Source organism: Rattus norvegicus, chromosome 4 (assembly GCF_021556685.1).
Source record: "Rattus norvegicus strain SHRSP/BbbUtx chromosome 4, alternate assembly SHRSP_T2T, whole genome shotgun sequence".
In the NCBI taxonomy this organism is placed as follows: Eukaryota; Metazoa; Chordata; class Mammalia; order Rodentia; family Muridae; genus Rattus; species Rattus norvegicus.
This window is the reverse complement of record NC_141537.1, coordinates 86009497-86029821: the sequence shown is the minus strand read 5'-3', so window position 1 is coordinate 86029821 and position 20325 is coordinate 86009497. Positions and strand designations below refer to the sequence as shown.

The following is a 20325-nucleotide window of genomic DNA, read 5'->3' as shown; positions in this document are numbered from 1 at the left end:
AAAATTCCAAACTTTACAAGATAATATGAAGATACTTACAGGTTAATGCTAAGATCTAGCAAACATCCTATCAAAGCATAGAATACAAAATTGATATAGAAAAATCAGCACCTTCTTTATACATCAATACTCAATTATTGAGAAACCAATTGTGGGGTATCCCATTTACATAGCTTAAATAATATCTAAAAATAAATTTAATCAATGAAATGGAAGATCTCTATAATGAAAAGTTTAAAATGCTAAAGAAAGAATTTAAAGAAGACACTAGAAGATAGATTCATTGTGAAAATGGCTAGTACTAAAAGCCACCCACAGTTTCTAAGCAATCTCCATCAATATTCTTATGGCATCCTTCACAGAAATAGGATAATTGCTAAACTCCTATAAGGCTTTAAAAGTCTCGCAAAAGACTCCCAAAAGTCAAAGCAACCCAATGTAAAAGAGAGCAATGCTGAAGGAATCAATATCTGATCTCAAACTATCCTACAGAGCCATCGTGACAAATGCACCATGCTCTGGCACAAAAACAGATTCAGTGATAAGCTAGGCATCTACAGCCTTCTATCTTTTGACAAGTAGGCCAAAAACATAAAATGGAAAAAGATAGTCTCTTCAGCAAATGTTTCTGGGAAAAGTAAAGAAGAATGAAACTAGACCTCTAACATTCTGTACAAAATTCAACTCCAAATAGATCAAAGATCTTAATGTAAGACTTGAAACTTTTAATGTTTAAGGGAAAAAACATATTGGAAACACTTTGAAATACTGACATAAGCTAGAACTTTCTGGAAAGTTCTACAACAGCTCAGGAAATAACTGCAAGGATTGATAGTACAATTGGATACCATGCAAATGCTTGTACACTGCAAAAGGATCAATAGGCAGAATGAAAAGACAGCATATAGAACAAGGGAATCTTCATCAATACATTGGGCAGGAAATTAATACCTAAAGTCAAAAAATTAAACATGGAAAAATACCACTAATCATCAAAAACAAGGGCTAAAATGGATCAAAGATGGTGAAACACTTATCACACACACATGAGAATATGAACTTAATTCCCCAGTGCACAAATAAAAGCCAGGCTGGTCAGTGACTAATTCAGAATACAAAATCTGAATGATTGGAGAGATGGGGCATGACAGGAAGATCCTTGAAACGCTCTAGCTAGCCAATCTGGCTGATTCGTGAGTCAAAGGTTTAGAAAGAGACCTTGTCTTAAAAAGTAAGGTGGATAGCAACTTAAGAAGCTACCCTACATCAATTTTTGACCTCAACACATACACAAATACATATAGACATTCACCCCTGCATGCACAGATGAATGCATTCACAACACACCTCTATGTATGTATGCATAGCCAATAAATACATGAAAACATTTAACTCCTTAATCAACAGAGAAAAGAAAATTAAAATATCATTGAAATTCTATGTCTCCACAGTCAGAATTGGTGTCATGAAGAAAGCAGTAAGTGCTGGAAAAATTACATGAAAGGAGAACTTTATACACTGCTGGTAGGAATCACTGTGAGTGATCACACACTAGTGATCAATATGGAAGGTTTCAAATGCTGAAAATATAAATGCCACTTGATGGAACTCTATCATATCTTGGTGTATAACTGAAGAATTCTATACAAACACACCACAGAAATATTGTACAACCACGTCCACTGCAGTACCATTCATAACAGCCAATGCCTACCAACATATGAGGAGAGAAGGACTACGTGGCACCTATACACAAGGAGCTTTTATTTAGCCATAAAGAAGAATAGGATTATACTATTTGCTGGAAATTGTACAGAACTAGAGATTGTGGTGTTAAGTAAATAAGTCAAACTCAAGATTGATTTCGTGTAAGAAAAGGCGTGAAGAGAGAACATGCATGAGGGAAAGAGAACAAGAGGCTAGAGAGTAGCCAACAAGCTCTGCGCAGAGTGGAGGGAATCTATGCAGAGTCTCAAGGTAAACGTGTGTTCACCTGTGCGTGTGTGTGTAATGAAAGAGGAAATGAAGGAACAAAATGGGGTAATAATGGAGGTAAAGGGAAACATCACATTTTCTCTCACATGCAAAATTTTTACTGTATAATGACATGCTATTAGAGGGTATTATTTGGTATTAAAGAAAAGAATTAAAGGAAGGGTGAAAACGGACAAGGGTAATAAGACACAAGCTATGCAAAGTACAATGATATCTATGTAAAAGCAAGGAGACACGTTTTTTCCATTCTAGATTTGAAAATTACTAACAGACGAATGTGCATTTTAGAAGGAAGGTGATATCTTTAAGCTCCCGGCCCCTACATCTTACCCAGCACTGTGTCCCTGGAAAACATCCAGGTTGCTATATGTTGCCTACTGTTCCTCATTGTACTCCTCTCCCTCCCTTTAGTAGCATACTTCAATTTGTAAAAGGTTAATGTTTAATTAAGAATCTAGCAGCATATGGCTTTGGAGAGCTATTTGAAACACATAGCCTCTCAATTAGCTTAATGACTTCATCCACTCATACCATGAGATGGGTCAACTCACACCTTCCCTTCACTCTGGGTTGTACTTGGTGTCTGTTCTCTAGTTCCTTGTTCTCCTTCTCTCAAGCATGCTTCCTCCTCACATCATTCCTTTTGTATGTAGATCAGGCTGGCTCTTAGCAAGCTTGTAAAATGACAGAGTATAGATAAGACTAAGGAAATAGGTTCTGTTCCTGCTTTCTCAGCTGTACAAAGCAGCCATGGCATGCTGCAGTCACTCACTGTCCTGCAGGCCTTTCATCTCACCACTGCCTGTATGACAAAGCATACGCATGCCAAATTCTAGTGGCCATTTGGTAGTCCACTGCATTGCCTCTGGTTTTTATCAATGCTGGAGAAAGCAGTGAGTTTCTTTCACCACGCTTATAACATGTTTTGATTGGGAAGCAATAAAAAGGAATAAAAGGTATCATCACAACGATTCTCTAAAAAACAAAACAAAACAAAACAAAAAAACAAAACAAAAAAAACAAAAACAAAAAACCAAAATAATGCCAACCAATAAAATCCTTCCCCACTCCATATTCCATATCTTGAGTGAGAAGAGTTGGGAGAAGAATGCTTTAAAATTATTTAGCTGAAGATGATCAAATAAGAATCAATAATTATCAAATCACTTCCCTTTGTCTTGACTGTTGCTTTGTAATGGCAACTAAAATAGGCCTGAGCCTCCAAGCCAGACCAGAAGTGACAGGAGGCCAAGAGCCGTGACTGATTTTTAAAATACTTACCAAATGTAATTGCTCTGAACATACTCAGATACAAACACACACACACACACTAGAACACAAGTATGGTCTACTGTTTGGTTGGAACATTTAATTTCATTAATGTTTAACAGATGTTTCATTAATTAGCAGTCTATAACTTTTAAAGATAAAGTATCAAAATATTCTAAAATTATTATAAAATGGTATATTCACATAAATATCACCAGTTTAAAGTTAAAAATTGGAATTTCATGTGGCATGTGTGTAGTGTGTGTGCATATGTGTGTGTGTGTAGTGTGTGTGGGGGGGATGTGTGTGGGGGGAATGTGTGTGTGTAGTGTGTGTGTGTGTGTGATGTGTGGGGGGGGATGTGTGTGTGTGTGTGATGTGGGTGTGTGTGTGTGTGAGATGTGTGTGTGTGTGATGTGTGGAGGGGGATGTGTGTGTGTGTGTGTGAGATGTGTGTGGGGGGGATGTGTGTGTGTGTGTGTGTGTGTGTGTGTGTGTGTGTGTGTCTGTTCTATCTATTGCTCCTCTGGCCCTTCCTCCATTTCTTCTTCTCTTTCCCCGAAGTCAGCACTTATGCCCATACCATTCACCTGTGGATTCTTAGTCCCTACAACTCAAATTAGTATTTCTCCCAGGGAACATTTTAACATTTTCAGCATCCACACATTGATATCTTCCTGTTTCTTTCTAGCAAGCCAGTTTGATTGATTTCACCTGCACTCACTGTGAGCCTGTTATTCAGGTTACAGCCCCCAGAGTCTCCACAGTACCTGGGAAGGCAATGGGAGAACTCAGCCTTTTTTTTTCAGGTTGACACAAGAACATGCAGAATACTGTTGGCAGAATACAAAGTTGGCATATAGTCTTACCTTCTCAGCTGGAGTAGAATTCTGGGGACAATCAATGTTCATTCTCCAAAGCCACTGCTCACCTGGGTCCCATCACCCCTGCTCACCTGAGCCACCTCCCTAGATGCTCACCAGAAACATCCCCCCACCTGCTTCCACCACAGCCCCATCCACCTGCCACAAACTCCACTCCTGAACTGTCTGAAAGTCATAGTCCAGGAAGCAGTAGAGCATTTGACTAATCCTGCATGATATTTTCATACTCCACGCCCATTTGTTCTAAGGAAAAACTTGTTTTCCTGAGCCAAAGGAACACAACACAGCTCCCTCAGAAATGAATCTAACTGAAGGAGGTTCTTGGCATCCATGTGCCCTGAAGATCCCCTGAGCTCTACTTAATGCTAAGCCCAAGGCTAGGGAAGGGGACTATGGAGATGAGCAGCTCATTCTGCTTCCCCAGGAGCCTACAGTTTGTGGCATCAGGAATGCAGATTAACAGTGAGATCTCACTGAGGAATGTTGAGGTCCAGATCCAGAGGATAAATTCATCCAAGGGAGGGGCAGGCTTTCCCCAGGTTAATGCCCTCCCTGATTCTCAGGGCATAGTGCTTTCCTGAAGAATGGGGTTGAGAGAGTTAAACTTGGCTTGGACTGCCTGGAGAATGCTGAGGGCAGAGAACACTCTGACAACCAAATGGGACAGGGCCTTTGGGGAAATGCCAAGGAGTCTTTGTGGTGAGAACAGATCATTTGAGAATAAAGTGGGCAGGACAGGTCAAAGAAGCAGGGAACCTTGTCTAGTGAGTTGACTTATGATTTATGACTCAGAAATCCCATATAGGAATTAGAGTAGGATAATGGCTCTACATCTTATTTTAGATTAAGTTCCTAATTTATGTGTGAGTAAGTATGTTTGTGTATCTGTATGCCATTTATGCGCAGGTGTCCATGGGAACCACAGAGGATGCTGGATCTTCTGAAGCTGGAGTTACAGGCAATTGGGGGTCATTCAATGTGGGCACTGGAAACTGAGTCCCTAGGAAGCATAGTAAGTGCTTTTAATCACTGAGCCATGTCTCTAGCCCCCTTTGTGTCTGAGGTTAGTAATGTTAAATATAGTTATGAAAGTAAAGCTTAGAAGGGAATAGTTAAGTGTGCTGTTACTCTTTTTGCTCAGATGGATAGGTGGTCTGGTTGATCAAATAACCTAGCTGGGGTGATATCATTGATTAGCAACTGCCAAAATATTAGAATAATTAGTGAACCAAAACTGTTATTAATTCAGTGAACCAAAACTGTTATTGACAATTCTGAGTATTCTTTTGCCAGTTAAGAAGGGTCTTCAAGACCACTTGTTTGACTTTCAGGAGCACCATGCTGTGAAAGAAGTCCAAGGTGTTCACTCACTAGGTCTGCTGGGGAGGACCCAGACTTAGGCTTCTCCTACTGAAAACTTCCCTTTGAAGGGCTGGGGATGACTTTGTGGTTAAGAGCATTTGCCACTCTTCTGTAGGACTAAGTGCAATTTCCAACATCCACAGGACAGCACTCAGCAATCTAGTCCATAATTACAGTTCCAGGGTATCTAGAACCCTCTTGTGGGCACTAGGCACACATATAGCACTTACATTAATGTACACAAAACACTCATATACACAAAATACAATAAATAAAACTTTTTAAAAATTCACATGCATTTAGAGTACTTTCACACATTTGTGTATGGGGAGGTCTCCTGACAGATTGAATCTGTCCAGCGTGCTAACTGCCACACTGCTCCAATGTTAGCACAAACAAACAATCGGAATAAACCCCATTTCTCCACATGACCTAGCAAACATATGGTCTTGTGGCTGAAACTTGGCAAGTTAATTGTCATAAGAACCCTGAAAGGAAGGTGGAAGGAATGGTAATTTTATCCCCAGGTCAGACTTCTGCCCTTGATATTTCCCTGTTCCCACAGATGGGCAAATGCTTGAAAATCAAGTACATGCTTCTGTTTACATTTCTCCCCCCCATGTAATCACAGTAATGACTGTAATGTGTGCCCTTTGTGTTGGCTTTGCAGGCTCAGGCAAGGCTTCCTCCTTGTTTTATTTTGTTTGTGATGACTTTCATGGATACCTAAGGCAGAAAAGCTCTTTTGTTTTGTTCCCTCACCTGGGTTCAACATGTGAGGACCTAATACTGTTCCAAAAAGGCAGCATACTTAGCCAAAGGCTCATGGCAGCACTCACAGCTTCTGCTTCTGTTTCCAAGTCTTGATGTTCTTTTGAAAAAGTTATGGACCCTCCAGATTAATTTCTTACAGAACTGTCTATGGCCAGTTTGCCATGTTTTGGAATGGCCCCTGTGTGCCCTGCCTCTGCCAGGGTTCAAGTCATGATCTTTAAAATTAGCTTGTTCCTCTCTACCTTGAACTTTTCCTTTCTTGATCTGGAAAGAAAACTTGCACTGTTTAGTCTTGTCTCCTTTCTCTGTTTCGACTCACTTGTTTTATCTTTCTGCTGGGAACCCAAAATTTTAATTCACTTTTAGATAGGCTATTTGTCCTCAGTCTGGCTGGCAATATTTTATTTGAATTGTCCCTATCAAGATTATAAACTTCTGCTGAGGAGGGTAGTATGTGCCTTTAGTTCTAGGACTTGGGAGACAGAGGCAAGCACTCTGTGAGTTCAAGTGGCTAGCCTGGTCTACATATCAAGCTCCAGTCCAGGCAAGTATACATAGTGAGACTGAGACAATATCTCAAAAAAAAAAGACTTAAGATTATGAAATGATATCATGCTCAGTGTCTGAGCTTTCCAGCTACTTATCAGAGAGGTAGGACTACTTAATAATATAGGCATTGTTGGTATCAGGAACCGACTTTACAGTTGGTCACAGATTGCCTTCGAACCCAGTGATGAAAGTGATGTCATTCATAGGTGACAGGACCTGTGCATCTCTTGCCATAGCAATTGCCATACATTCCCAGAGTCCACTTGGTTTACCTCCCATCTTTACCTATGGGCAGTTATATCACAGCCTAAATAAAAGGCACACCCTTCCTGACCTTTGCTCCTTCTTCTCTCTCTTTTCCCCCTTTGTCTCTGTCGTCCTCTTTTGTCCTTCCCTCACACTAAACCTCTCTCATGTGGAACTGCATTGGCCTGGTATGGTCTGCCAGAAATAAACTGTGATTCTATCATGACATGCATAGATTCTACAAGTCCAAAGAACATGGGCAAGATACAGAAGTAGTCATTCCATTTTATACCATAAAAGTGCAGTTTGACTCTGTTCCTGATTATTTCTTGTTGACATAGAACCAATGAGGAGGACATGTTGACTACTCAAGATCAGGGAGCACTGAAGTCAGGAAGAATCTCCCCACTTGCGACATAGACTACACAGAGTATAAGAATCTGAAGACTGATCAAGAGAAAGCAAGGCACTCATCTGGTGTCAGGTTGTCACATCTAAGGATAGAGATGAGTCCTGAGCAATGTTGGGGTCCATCTTGGTAGGAAAGGTGAAATTTGATGTTGTGGGAACCAGTTCCCATTTTCATTTTTGTTCAAACAAAAAGGAAATTTTGGCATTTTGTTTTAGGACTCATAACTGATGTGGGCAGACTGTGTGTGCCTTGAACCAGTTCCATAATATTGTTCACTACATCTATAGGGAGTAGAGGAATCCTGGAATGAACATGTTATTACCAGATGAAGCCCGGAGTGAATGTGTACTGTTTGACATGGGCATGGCTGTGGCAAGATCAATGCCTCAGACTCATGGGAATTTGGCAAAGTCTTCCTCCTGGGGTAGGGCTCAAAGTCTTCCTGTGATCCTACTATGAATGTTGACAATGTGTGCAGTGAGTGTTTATGAATAACTAACTAGGAACTATCCCTACCAAGACTAGCTAACTCCTCCCGTGCCATACATAACAAATGGAATCAGGTTCCAGCTTCTTGTACAGAGTGGGCTCCGCTCACCTGACCTCAGCTTTTTTGTTTGTTTGTTTGTTTGTTTGTTTGTATATCTGTCTCTCTTTTCTTCATTTTCTCACTGCTTCTAACAAGGTTTACAGGAACAAGCTTTGCTAGGCATTGCACACTAGTCAATAGTAAATACTTGCTTCCGTGGTTTTTATTATTGGCTAAAATCAAATATCTGAACATAAAAGTCAATGGCTTTTCTTCATTGCAAACATCATTATTAACTGCAGGGAATGCCCCCTTGTGTGTCAGATTTCAATCAGTAATGTGCCTATTGTCTTAAAAGTCAAGCCAAAAGTTTTGCATTAATCGTGGCTTATCTGGTATTCATTCTCATCAATACCAAGTCTTATCATCCTGTCCTCCTGATGCGTTTTACTATCTATGTGCACTGCCACTACCTGTTCAATCTGAATATTGCTCAATTATACTCTTTGCTCGTCCTCATTCTTTCTGGGCTCCTCCTTCTCTAATCCATTCCAATAGCTAATAGTAATATGACCTGTCACATGCCATTTTCAAGTACCCTAAAGGGCTATTTCTCCCATACATCACAACCAAGAGGATCCTGATTTATCTTTGGGAGGTGAACTTGCTCTCACTTCTAAGAACCAAGCCATGCATCTGACTATGGTTTACAAAACAGAAAGATTTTTAGCTGGACTCCACTGCTACACACTAACCCATAATTTGATTATGGGTTATAAGCACTATTTTTCACAACTGGTCCTTTATGAACTAATATAAAGGTGCTGAGAAATATACCTATGGCCAGATTTCAGAATCATACTCAACTGAGAATTTTATAGGACAGAGAATCAAGAGTTGTTGAGAATATCTTACTTTGTTCAAAATTAACTTTTGATCAAAGATCTGTGGTATTATGAATGTGAATAGTGTCCTGGAAACACTGCCCCTCCCACAACACTTGTTTTTTTTTTAAACTCAAAGAGACACTGTGTTGAAAGTCTCAGCAAATCTCAAGACTGAAATTCACATTCCTGCAACAGACCTACTGCCACAGATCCATTTACTTTTTCTTTAGTGGTGTGTTAGAGGGCAGATGCAGGGACTTCAACTATTTATCTGTGTTTCTGGTTTGTTCTTAGAATCCCTTGTACTTTCTAAATCAATCATTTGGTGATTTTTTTCAGGTGCAAATATGTTCTAATCTCCCAACCATATGCTACTCTATTTTATAGGAAACTTCATTGAACAGAGGTCTTTAATTCTGATTTTGTCAAACTCGGTTTTTACTGTCTGGCTCGTGCTTTGGGGTTTTACATAAAAAATACTTCCTCACCCCAGTGATTTAAAAAAAACTTTCATTTCTACCTTGTGTTTTGTGGCTTTACCTTTATACCTCTGGGTTTGCTCTTATATATGGCATGAAATCCAGCCCCATGCTTGCCTCTAGTGTATGCTGAAAGCCAGCTTTCTGGATACCATCCACCATATGAACGGGCACTACATGTACTCCCTTCATTTCTGTATATGATGCCATTTCTCTAAAATGCCAGGCCTTTGCTGCTGTTAGATGTGTTTTATTTGTTCAGAAGTCTAAACCACCAGGATGGCAAACCCTTTTCTTTGTCCTCAAATTTGCTGTGCTAATTACCTTTCTGTGGCTGTAATAAAATCCCATGGCCACGGCAACTTATAGAAGGAAGGGCTTATTTGGATACAGTGGCAGAGAAGTGGGAGTCCATCATGAAACAGCATCATGGGAGCAGAGAGCAGGCATGGCAGGAGAAACAGCTAAGAGTTCACACTGTGAAGTGCAAGCAAGTGAGAGTGAGAGACCAGGTGAACTTGGAATGGTGTGAGGCTTCGAAACCTCAAAGTCCACCCCTATTGATGTATTTTCTCTGGTGAGACCATACCTCCTGAACCCACCCAAATAACACCACCAACTCCGGACCAGTTATTCAAATACAAGAGCCTATGGGGAACATTCTTATTCAAACCACCAGGCTGGCTTTAAGTGTCATTGTGGGTTCAATGTTTAGGATGACTTTGCTGAAAATTCTAATTGAAATTTATGACCCATGCTGACCTTTAATTAATGTTGATTTGAACTTATAGAATAATTTTAATGAATATTTAATTTTTCAATTTTTCTCATGAATAACTGCTATATGTATCCTCATTTTCTTTAATTCATGATGTGCTCTAGTACAGTTAATAGTTCCCCTGGTAAATAGCATGTGCTGCTAATCTTAACTGTCAGAGGGAGGAGGATAAGTGAGAGTCTTCCCAAAGGAGCATGGGGAACGAAGATGTGCGTGAAAACTCCATTTTATGCAAGACCCCTCATTTTAGCTTGTAGTCTTTTGATTATCCTGGAATGCCCTATGTTTTATGTAAGTTGGTAAGGCCTGTCTTTGTCTTTCTTTACCATAAGGAGCATTTGTAGGATGTGGAAGAGGAAATGTTAGTCAGATTTCCCGGTTTTGGCTCATACCTTTCAGGGCTCTAGTCCATGATCAGCTGCATCAGCACCTTGAAGTCTCAGGGTGGCTGCCAAGTGTTAATTGGAGGAAAACATGTGGCAGAACAAAACCACCTACCTCATGGAAAAGAACTGAAAGAAGAGAGTAAAGGCTATGGTGCCATGGTTTCCTGTAAGTTCATGACTGAAGTGGCCTGAAGACCACTTCCTGGTCCTACATCTGTGATTTCAATATCCCCTCAGAACATCCCCATGAATTCTGAGCTGCACATACAACTGGCCTTTGGGAGACACTTCAGATCTCCACTATAGTAAAAACCAAAGGCCATATTAATTTTCTATCTTCAGCATTGTTTTAAAAATGTTAAATAGAACTATAAATGAGGCATGATAGCTCACAATTGTAACCCCAGCACGTGGGAGGCCAAGGTAGAGTCACTATAAAGCCACCTAGGTCACATAGTGAGTTCCAGGACTAGGGCTAGGTAGTGAGATCCTAGCTCAACAAAGCAAAAGAAAAAAAAGATAAAATGAAATAGAAATTAATGACTACATTAGGGCACTTGGAAACTAATATATCAACAGTAAGTAGACATAATAATATGTGGCCATTATGTTTGCTGATAACCTTTAGTTTTATGACTGAGTTTATACTTGACACAGATTAATTCTCTTTTATACTCGCATCTCCATGCTGAGAGAAGAATCACAAAACACATTCTATGTACACGTTTGCTGTCTAGATGGCGCACAGTAGTGTTTCTGTGTTTCTGTGTTTCTGTGTGCCCTGAATAGAGTGTTTCAGGGTTTTGTTGTTATTGTTGTTGTTGGTGGTGGTGGTGGTCTTTTGCTTTGTTTTGTTTTGTTTTGTTTTTACCATCTGGGATAGAGGCAGTAATTGTGAAGGCTCAGATAAAAAACGTATTTTAAGATTTTTATAAGTTTGCCAATAGCTCTTGCAAGGTTTTGTGGACAAAATTGTTGAGTGTGAGTGTCAAGCTCACAGAGTTACAGGACAAAGTCATCATTGTTATTCAAGGTGACATGGATGCTGAGTCCAGAGAACACTGGTGTGGAAGTAAGAGCACTGGGCAGGAGGCCAGGAGTCGGCAGCTAGTGGGACACCAGTAAGTGTGTACTTTGTTAGCTGATATGGATTCAAGGACTGGGGCAGCCATTCAGTTGTCATGTGGAATAGGCCAACTGCTTAATGTTTTCATCCTCAGTTTCCCTATCATTCAGTAGGGATGAGAGCTCCCTACTGCCTCCTGAGTGGTTTCTCATGCAAAAGGAAATAGCTGCTCCCTTTTTGTGAGTCAGTATGAATGTATTATATGGAGCATCTGTGTGAGAGGATCTTCCTCTGGAGAGTCCAGTAAGCAATGAATAGCCCAGGTCATCTCAGAACACTCAGTCCTAACTGTGACCACGCTACTTAGTATCCAATGCACAGAGGGCAGCCATTTTATTTTCCAAATACTAATAACATCAGATCAATGCTTAATTTTTATTTAATGCTTATCACTTAATTTCTTCAGAGCCTAAAAATGTGCTACAACCATTACAGCCTCTACTCTTCGGGCCCCAAAGCCCAGCAAAGTTAGTTCTGCTTTCTATTGAGTGTAGAATCCGATTCATTATCTCAGTTATGCTTTAATTTCCTTCTTACCTAGCCAAGTAGCTTCGGCTGCTGGCCAGACACTATGGTGAAAGAAGGGACAGGTGGGACTTGGCTGTCATGCTCCATTTTCAGGAAGGTAGTGACCAGCTTGATCCAGTGATCTCACGCACTGTTTTCACTTGAAAAAGACAACTGAATAAGCCTAAAAATTGCCAGATTTAATATGACTTCCACCCTAGTCTCTCATCAGGATTTCACTGGGGGAGTGTGGATAAGGCTGCTGGACGGTGACCATCCTTCCTAGCTCCTTTTCCTCCTTCCCATCAAGATGGAAGAATCCTCCACCTTGTAGCCAGTTCGTGATGTTGCATGAACTGTATTTATAACTCAGTAATCACAGAACACCCCGAGAACCCTTCCCTGATGCTGTTAAAAGAGAGGAAGTGACAGTAACCATTTCCTTTACCAACAATGGACTTTGAGGCATTACAATTTTCCTTTCTCCATCTTAAGGCCTATCAACCTTGCTCACCTTATGTAAGTACAGCCGAAAGTAACATGTATATTGACAGAACAAAAGCTTTCAGATTCTCTATTCTAGGAAACTTAATCTGTAATAGTTTCTCCCACTTCACCCCTCTAATTCTTTTTATAATGACAGCCACAAACACATCAATTCTCCCAGCTCTTGTAACACTCTTGTCTAAGGCTAGCGCTCCATGGGAAGGCAGGAAGTAAATCGAGGTATTTTTGGTTTCAACACTAACAGATTTCAATGGTGTCATTGTAATAGGTCCATAAGTGTTGCCTCACACATATTCACAACCAAAGCTTACCTTCCTCTCACTCCTTGCAAACCAGACCAAAATGACCAGATCTCTTCAGAGAGAGAAAGAGAGAGAGAGAGAGAGAGAGAGAGAGAGAGAGAGAGAGAGAGAGACTACCTAGTGGTTGAACATGGTAGCAGTTGCCTATAATCTCAAAGCCCTTGTGCTTATGAGCTTCAGCATAGCAAAGGAGATGTCGCACAGGTCTATGGCCCACACCATAAGCAATTCTGCCATACAGGACTTAGAAATGAACCAGAATCTAGAGCTGTACCTCTAGATTGAGAATCTGTTCAATAGCAGTTCTCAATGTATGGGTAATGACTCCACAGGGGGGGTTATATATCTGATATTTCATTAAAATTCATAACAGTAGCAAAATCACAGCTACAAAGTAGCAATGAAATAATTTCATGGTAAGGAGGGTCACCACAACATCAGGAAGTGTATTAATGAGTTGCAGTCTTAGGAAGGTTGAGATCCACTTCTCTACAATATTTAAGATAATGGTTCTTCAATTTCAGCAAGGACCAATCAATACATTGTATGGCTTTGGTAAGAACAGGCCAAACAAGAGTACCAGAGGGACCTAGTAACATGTCCACAGAGTTTCTTGTGTCTGTTGGGAATTGTAGGGTGTCCGAATTGGTGAGTAAATGAGTGCAAACATACCTCGGGTGTTTCTGGTTCACTCAGCTCTCTACAGGAAACTTTCTGAATGTCAGAAGTCAGATTTCTCTCTAGCTTACAAACTATTTTACCCTGCTTAAAAAAAGTCATTAGATCTGGAGGGTGAGGCACCACTTGGTGACAAAAGACATTTTTTAAAAATCTAGACTTAAATTTTACAGATGACCTCCCCTTAAATTACCAATGTAAAATTGTCATGACAGTCCCCCTGCTTCTGAGATTAAAGCTGCTGGGCTTGAAAATTAGGCCCCCTGAACTGCTAGCCTGTGAGCTGTGAAGTGAATGATCCCCTGACCCACTCAAACTTGAATGTTACTCCCGGTTGGGGATTTAGCTCAGAGGTAGAGCGCTTGCCTAGGAAGTGCAAGGCCCTGGGTTCGGTCCCCAGCTCCAAAAAAAAAAAAAAAAAAAAAAGAACCAAAAAAAGAAAGTTGCTCCCTCAGCACAGGGCCCAGGCATAGAGCACTTGCTACATGTTTTATTATAGAGGCTCCAAGTCAAAAAACAGACACATGGAGGACATGTTTAACACAAATTGTGTTGGGGGTCCATCCCCACTCTAGCACCTCCTCATCCATCCAGAAACTCTGAACCCCATCATTTAGGGACTTTATGGAGGCCTTGTTACTTTTACATGAGAGACTGAAACAATGATACCCATTAACTCAATGATACCCATTGACTCAAACCCAGCCTGCTCTCCTCTGAAGAGCTGAGCAGGGACAGACCCATGCAAGCTATGACCACCTCTTATGAAGCTGATTCCCACAGAGAGGCAGGCATCACATTCTTCAGAGTCAGGGCACCTGCAGAAACTCAGGTGTGACTGGAAACAGTAATATTATTAGGAACAACAGAATGTTCTCTCAGTGCAGCTCTTGCAAAACTCCAAGGTCTTTAGAAGCTCTGTTAGGGAATGTAGATTAAGACCAAAAGGTAGTCTTTGTGATGTTACTATAATTACAACTATCATAAACTAGGTAATTAGGAAAGTACATTTTTGGTTTAGGCCTCCAGGTCCTATATAACAAATGTACATGAAAGGTGTGTGTGTGTGTGTGTGTGTGTGTGTGTGTGTGTGTGTATACATATGTGAGGCTATTTCTGTGTCTGTATGCACACATGCATATGTGCACACTCATGCATTTGCCCATGTTCAAAGGATTGTTGAAGTACTCAAACAAATCTTTTAAATATTACAGTTTTTTCCTTCTTGATCCGACTTTGCTCCTTCTTTTCTCAAATGTGCATGAGCATCCAAGTAATTTTATCAAAAACGGTACATTGCTGTATGTTGTCTTCTGTTTATCAGGAAGTATACTTCTATTGCTTTCTTACAATTAGCTGAGTTTAAGCACTCCTCTCTGAAACTTCAGAAAAAGAACATTAAAGATTTTTTTAGTCTTCTGGCATTTAGAGTAATAAAGAAGAAATGGAGCTAAATTGATGTTTGTTTCTTTGCAGAAAACCTGTTTTTCTTATTTTTTGCATAACTGATTTTTTTAATCTTTATTGAACTTGCTTGTTTTACTCCACATGCCCTCTTTCAGTTTTCATAGAATATCCAGAGTGTGTTCTTTCAGGAATTCTTGTCAGTAGCTTCTCCATCTTCCATTTTCCCCAGGGCTTCACATAGATGCAAAGAGTGTAAGGAGCAGTACCATTTGTCCTTAGTTTTATTATCTTTATTTTCCTTGTTTTTCTCTTGCTTTATACTTTATGCTTTCTCGAAAAAATTTACCCTCTGACTTTATGTACAATCAATCGATCCATCAATTTATTTATTTAAATAATTATCTATCTATGATAATATGATGATAGATAGAGCTTATCTATCTATGCATATATCTACCCATTTACTTTAGCAACGAGCCCATCATGCAGCAGATGTTCTAGTACTCTAGTTCTTATAATCTTTCCATCCATTCTTCCACAGTCTTCCCTGAGCCTTAAGTGTAGGCGTTGTAATATAAATGTACTAGTTGGGGGTGTGCACCCATGGTCAATTATCTCTGATGTGTGACAAGTTGTGGCTCCTGCATTGGTCTACTCGCTGTAAAGTGAAGCTTTGATGAGCAGTGGGAAGTACACTCACCTGTGGGGATGAGGGCAAGTACTCAGAATATAGTTAGCCATTGCATAGTTTTAGGAAAGCAGCAGCAGCAGATTCTCCTCTAGGGCCTATAGCCTCACCAGCAATGGGGAGTTGACTGGATTTATGGTGCCAGACCTGAATTCCTTCCTATTGAGCAGATTTTAAATCCAATTAAGTGGCTGTCGGTTATGCCCAGAATGAAGTGCAGCTGTTGAACCTTTCGAGCTATCTTGTCAAGCTAGTCATTGTAATGGTTCATAGGTGTCACAGCTGGATAGGACAATTGATTGTTTACCTTGAACCTTTCTGATCATGAGAGCTAATCCTCAGAAAGGAGGCTTCCAGATCAGATCCAGATTGATCTGGATCTTCAAGTCCTGAGTCAAGAATGTGTGGCATCTTTGGTAATAGGATCTTACTTTCTTTTTCTGAAAGGCACCAAGAGCAAGGCCATTAGCCTATATCATTTGGGTGGTCTGATAAACTCCCCCTACCAATAACTTGAAAGGAAGAACCCCATGCCTGACACTGGTCATATTAGATAGCCTATGATATGGGGGAATCACGATCACCCAAGAGCCCAAACTTTAATAGCTATAATGTAATTTGAACACGAATAATTCCCTATGGCTTTTCAAACATCCTGTTGTTATTTATCCCTTCTTCTACTTCTGTGTGGTCTTTCCTTCCCATCTCCCCAAGTAAGTCTCCCCTGCTGATTTTTCACATTTTCCACTTCATAGCAATGTGTCCTATAAGTTTCCTCTCTGTTGTTCCAATAAGCTCACACTCTACCATGATCCAAACTTACTTTCCTAGTTTCTGCAGTCAGTCCAGGTTATATACTCAAATCTAAGGATTCCAAGCTATTATCCACAGACAGAACAGAACATGGAGGATCTGTCTTTCTTGTTTGGGAGTACTTACCTCATTATATTTTCTAGTTCCATCAATTTACCTGAAATTTCATGTTTTTACTTTTCTTAACAGCAATATAGTATTCCGTTATGTGCATAGACTACATATTCATTACCTATTCATCATTTGAAGGACATTTTGATTGTTTCCATTTCCTGGTCACTGTGAATAGAGCAGACAATGTGTGTGAGCAGGCATTAAACAATGGCTAGCTTCACATTCATTTTCTATAAGCTTGTCAATAGTAATGTGTGCGTTGTAGTGTTCTTGTGAGGATTGAGTGAGAAAAATTCCACTTAAGTATCTAGCAGAATGTTGTCCTCCTTCCTCCTCAAGCCTCATTATGTTTTTCAGATTTTTTCATTTTTAATTGGCTCGATAATTTTGTGTGTTTATGGAGTACAGTGTGACATTCAACACATGTACAAGTTATGTGATAATGCTACCAGGATAATAGGCAGATCTATCTTCAATTGCTTGCCATTTCCTTCTGTTGGGAACATTCAAACTCTTTTCTAATATCTACATTGAAATATACTATTAATTGTTGTTAATTGTGGTTATCATCCTGTGATATAGAATGTTAGAAGTTACTCCTTCTAGCTAATTGCATCCCAGTGTCCATGAAATCTCCTCTTTATCCTTCCCATCCTAGCCCTTGTCCAATAACTTAATTCAGCTCTCTAATTCTATGGGTTCAACTTCTAAGCTGAGTCTTATTTCTGGTCAAATATTTTGATGTATGATAATAGGCTTAGTTGACCTTATCTAGTACACAGATGCCTCACAAGACTAGTATTAGAAAAAAAGTCTTCCACACTCCTTCAAATATCTGCTAGGTTGTCAAGATGACTGGACACTTGTACAGTATTTATGTTAAGTATCAAAGATGCTGCTAAAATAAGATGATCTATAGAACAGCAACCACACTTTGTGTCACTGGAGAGTCAGGTTCTCATGTTAACAATGCAAGTCAACAAGGCCCCAAGGAGTATGCTAGCTTAAAGATATGGTGTGCAAGGGCAACATTAGAAGACCAACTTCGATGCTTCTGCTGGGACCTACTGGTGGGGGAATGGGCTGACCGCACCTCTGTCAGGCTCATTATTCTGAACTATTGCCTTGAAAGGCTTACATATTTGTATGCCCTCCACCCAAGTAATAAGTACTTATGACCACCCTAAGTGAGCATTTTATCCCCATACCAAGAGTCACGGAAACCATAGTTCCTCCTTTCACCTTAGTAAGACACTCTTGACCTTTGTCCTCTGAATGTCCCAAAGCCATTGGAAAAACTTTCACACAGACCTTCAGGAGTAAGTCTGAACAAAGGAGCCTTTCAAAGTTCCATTTGTCATTGTCATTATATATACAGCACAGTTTCAGATGTATCCTTTGTGCCCAGTCACAGTTCTTCATAGCTATCCACTTCTTTCACCAGACAACATAAAACCTATTTTTCTCTGGTCTTCGGGTCTTCATTTTTGAAGGCTGATGAGAGTCATAGAATTTGGTTAAATAAAATATATTCTGCTTTTCTGCTGCTAATCTGTCTTTTGCTACGTAGGTGCCAGCACAGAGACAATGTCACTTCTACTCTACTCTCTTACAAGATTAATAACAATTACAAATACAGACAAAATACAGGATAATTTTCTACTGGAGGAACCTCACTGTCCTGTGTTTATCTATACATGAATCAGGGATATTACGGGTCCACTGAAAACTGCCTGTGACACTGACAGTTCATGCAACATCCCAGAACCTCAGAGGTCTTGTCTGGAAAGTGAGTTAACAATGTTATACTCATTTATGAAGAGTGAATGATGACATCATCAGAAACAATTTCCTGGGCATTGGAAATGCTTGATTTTAAACATGTAGTTGTACATATTGTTATACACTCAAGTACCAATGAGCACGTTTGCTGAATGATTACTCTCACTGAGAAGTTTAAGTAATTTGGAGTTTGATAATATTGAAGTCCTGTGACTATCAGTCTTCATCATTAGTGATTAAACCCATACCACATGAGATATCATGGCTATCTCATTTTTCATAACAGCAGATTCCAATTCAGGAAATTCTGATGGTGGTACTGACCAGGTCTTTAGCATCACTATTTTTGCCTCATGAAAGTAACTTCTATGTAAACCTCAAATAGCTTTGATCTGGATTAAAATCAAACCCAGCATCTTCCCCATTCCTTTTTTTCTAATAATAATTCACTACTGAAACAAATTATCTACTATTCTGCCAGCATAGTCTTGCTAGAGCCCTCTGCCCTTCTTTTGTTTCAAATAGAGCTGATGCCACAATATCTGATTTGATTAACTGCAATGTCCACTCAGCTGCTTGATTAACTGCAGAGTCTACTTGCCCTCCTGAGTAGCAAGGACTTCCCGTTAGCTACAGGATGCAGCTAGGCTGTTTATGCTCACATCAGCGGTGAGTCCTGCTTCCCTTGGGGATGAGGGAGCTGTTATTGCAGCCGAGCAGGAACAGCAAAAGGAGAGGAGTCCTTCCTTTGTTTCATTCCAGACCCCATGGCCCATATGGAAATAAACCACAGGTTCTCCATTTCCACCTTAGATAGAGAACTGAGGAATCACAAGAGAAATTGGTTTGCTAAATATCTGAGACAATCTGCCTATTCTATTGGAAGAGGCAGACAAGGAGGACTGTTCAAGGTACAGGTTCTTGATGACAAATGTAGATGCTTCATTTCCAGCCTACTTTCTCTATAGGCAGACTCAGTCCTTGACAAGGTCAAGAATTTACTGTATCAAGTCTCCCCTTCTCACTTTGTTAATGATGGAGGCAGCTGCTTGGGTTGACTGAATGAGATTCACGAGGATTTGGCAATTTTACTGCCATAATCTTAAGTCAAGCTTGAGGGTTCATATTCTAGCTTTATACTCTTTGTAATGTTGTGACTTGTGACCAGTTAGCTATCCTCCTTGAGCGGTGAAATCAGTTTCCCTTCACTGTATGGAGAGCTGTGTAAAGTGTGTTACAGAACACACTAAAAGGATAGAAGTGGCTCATCTTTAATTCTTTCAAGAAGTTAAAGTTGAAATTGAAATTTCCTGTCCTGTTACCTGCAGACACCATTTGTTTTTTCTGCCTCAGTAATAATTGTGAAAGTCTGTAGACATCATAGATCCCAACAGGACAAGGTAAACTCAAGGTTGGTGTGAAGGACAGAATAGGGTGAACGCAATAGCACAGGTCCTTCCATGGCTGCCTGAGTTCAGGGCAGGGCACTCATAACGATGTGAACTAAAAATCCTGTTTGTTTTGTTGTAGTCTCTGCACTTTTTAAAAGAGAGCAGAAAATGGTTGGCTAAATTAAGGTATGTAAGTGGGAAATGGGAAACAGAACTAGCATTTGTTGAGTGCTAGTATGTAGAAATATTGATGGGCACTGTGGCATTTAACTCACAGAATGGCTCAGGAAGCTGTATGTTAATCCCATTTCAAAGAAGAGAAAATGATTTCTGGAGAGAATGACTTGTCTGTAATTGAGAGTGGGTGTCTTTTGGGGTTAAGATTTAAATTGAAGTCTAAAATCCAAGTCTTTTGGACTTGACAAACAGATCCACCAACAGATGCTATGGAGTCAATGCC

General features: G+C 40.0%; 1 protein-coding gene across 4 annotated transcripts in view; it reads right to left on the bottom strand.

The window, feature by feature from the left end:
* The window catches only part of Itprid1 (ITPR interacting domain containing 1), a 168173-nt gene extending 163555 nt beyond the window's left edge, over positions 1-4618 (bottom strand). Inside the window, exon 1 of one of the 4 annotated variants that reach the window (XM_087658734.1) lies at positions 4134-4618. The gene's annotated coding sequence lies outside the window, so the exon portion shown is untranslated. 4 annotated transcript variants of the gene reach the window in all.
* Positions 4619-20325: the final 15707 nt, after the last annotated feature.